Here is a 2,993-nt window from a genome sequence, read left to right as displayed (position 1 = left end):
TGCCTGTGAAATCAATGATATTGTTCTATAGTTTCCACACTCTGTTGGGTCACCCTTCTTTGGGGTGGGAACAAATATAGATCTCTTCCACTCAATTGGCCAGGTGGTTGTTCTCCAGATTTCTTGGCATAACTTGGTGAGCACATCCAGGGCAACATCTGTCAGCTGAAATATGTCAATTGGTATACCATCTATTCCTGGTGCCTTAGTTTTTGCTATTTCCTTCAAAGCAGCCTGAACTTTTACTTTCATCACCATAGGCTCTGGCTCATATGTTGTTTCATGAAATTCTTCTGTGTCTGCCAATTCCTTTCGATACAATGACTCAGTATATTCTTTCAATCTTCTTTTAACACTTCCTGAATCATTTCATATTCTGCCTACAGCATCCTTGATTATAGCACCTCGAGGTTTGAATTTGTTCTTCACTTCCTTGAGCTTAAGAAATGTTGAATGAGTTTGGCCCTTTTGATTTCTTGACTCCAGCTCCTTGCACGTTTCATTGTAATATTTTACTCTGTCATCCTGGGCTGCCTTTTGAAATCTTCTGTTCAGCTCTTTAGTATCTTAAATTCTTCCTTCTGCTTGGCTTCTCTGCACTCCAGTGCAATATTCAGGGTTTCTTCTGACATCCGTTTTGGTTTTTCCTTCCTCTTCTGTCTTTGTAATGACCTGGATGATTAGATTACCTTTGTAATCTTCCTGGATGATACCCTTGATATCCTCCCACAACTCATCTGGTCTTTGCTCATTAGTGTTCAAGGCCTCAAAGCTGTTCCTGAGATGGTTCTGAAATTCAGGTGGGATAGACTCAAAATCCAATTTTGGTTCCCGTGGATTCAGTTTAATTTTCCTCAGCTTCAGCTTGAATTTGCATATGAGTAGTTGGTGGTCAGTTCCACAATCAGCTCTTTGCCTAGTTTTCCCAGCTTATATTGAGCTTCTCCAGTGGTTCTTTCCACATATGTAATCAGTATGATTCCTATGCATACCATCAGGTGAAATCCATGTATATAACCTGCGTTTATGTCTCTTAAAAATTTATTTGCAATAAATAAGTAGTTGATTATGCAAAATTCAATCATTCTATCTTCAGCTTTATTTCTGTCACTGAGTCCATGTTTCCCAACTACTGCATCTTTTTCTCTGTTCCCAACTTTTGCATTCCAGTCACCCATTATTATCAATGCATCTTGACTGCATGTTCAATCTCTTGGATTGCCTTGCGACTCATAGCAAACCTGTATATACAACAGCTCTGAATCCTGCTCTTTTCTGAGCCAACCTTATTGTCTCTGACACACCTACCCCATTACACTAGTCACTGAGCCAGTTCATCTCATGGAGACTCTTCCTCCAAGTTGAGTGCACTGTTCCTCCATCTTCCCAAGCATAATGTCCCTCTCCAAGGACTGGTCTCTCCTTGAAACATGCCCAAAGTATGTTAGATGGAGCTTCAAAAGCCTTATCTCCAAGGAGCAGCTTGGTTTCACATTCTCCAAGATGAAATTGTTTGTTCTCTTAGAAGTCCATAGTATATTTAAGACTCTACTCCTGCACCACAGCTCAAAGGCATCAATTCTCCTTCTATCATCTCTCGTTATTGTCCAGCTTTCTGATGCACAGTACGTAACTGTGAAGACCATTACCTGCATCAGGAGTACCTTAGTCTCCAGACTGACATTGTTGCTCTTCTGTACTCTGGAGATATCCCTAAAACAAATTGTCCCAATGCAGTTTGTCTTTTGATTTCCTAGCTGCTTGTGCCAAGAGTGTTGATTGTGAAGTCAAGCAAACCAAAGCAAACTAACAATCTCAATCTCTTCACCATCTATCATGATGCTGCCCATCGGCCCAGTGGTAAGAATCTTTTTTTTCTTGATGTTGAGCTTTAATCCATATTGAAGGCTGCAGTCCTTGACCTTCTGGAGCAAGTGCTTCACATCCTCCTGAGTTTCAGCAAGCAAGGTTGTGTCATCTGAATAATGCAGGTTGTTGATGAGTCTTCCTCCAATCCTGATTCCACATTCTTCCTAAAATGTCCCAGTCTTCCAGCTGATCTGTTCTGCATATTGAATTGTCATTGGCTTTTCATCATATGCTGTTCCTTCAAAGAGTTTCACATTAGCAATTCCATTTCTATACACTGGAGCTTCCATATTAAGATTAACTAAGAAGCAGGATTGGCTATCCACCTCTGAAACAATAGGCCTTCTGAAAATCTATGGATAATAGGGAAAAACTGTTAGATATAGCAGTGGAGGTAGAATCTTCAGATTGGAAGATACTAAAAATGGGGAAGAATAGCCTACAAATATTTGGGATGTGGAATGTATGAAGCATGCATTTAGGAAAATGGAAAGTTGTTAAAATTAAATGAAAGGCTAAAGGTTCAGATTCTAGGAATTAGCAAGTTGAGAAGATGTATGAACTGGCATTGGCCATTTTGAATCAGACAATCATATAATCTATTATGCAAAGAATGAAAAATTGAGAAAGAATACTGTTGCATTCACAGACAAAAAGACCATTTCATGCTCCTTCCTGAAACACAATGCTGTTAGTGACAGGATACTTTGCATGCAAATACAGAGATTACCCACTAATAGAAATATTATTCAAATATATGCAGCAATAACTAAATCCAAAAGTGAAGACATTTTGGATGTCTACATTCTTTTGGAAGGAGCTCGGGGGTAGGGGGGGCGGCTAGTGACAAGAAGCTTCTCTGTAATCTTGAAGGCACACAATTTGAATACACTAGCAGCTCCACAGGAGAAGGATGATCAGTCTTCTGCCATGTGAGTAATTTCCATGGAAAATTCACTAGAGGGCCAGATATGCCTTGGTTCCAACTTAATGGCACACAACAACAGCAGCAGTAATAACAACAACCACTTTTCATAGTTTGAAATTGATCAAACATGCAATTATGATTCATTAAAAAGAATTGATAAATGGATTACAAAATCTAGAAACAAAGAAGTTCTGGT

Source organism: Elephantulus edwardii, unplaced genomic scaffold (genome assembly GCF_000299155.1).
Source record: "Elephantulus edwardii isolate Elephantulus edwardi_28Jun2011 unplaced genomic scaffold, EleEdw1.0 scaffold00184, whole genome shotgun sequence".
Classification (NCBI taxonomy): domain Eukaryota; kingdom Metazoa; phylum Chordata; class Mammalia; order Macroscelidea; family Macroscelididae; genus Elephantulus; species Elephantulus edwardii.
The sequence above is the reverse complement of the archived record's forward strand: the minus strand, read 5'-3'. Positions refer to the sequence as shown.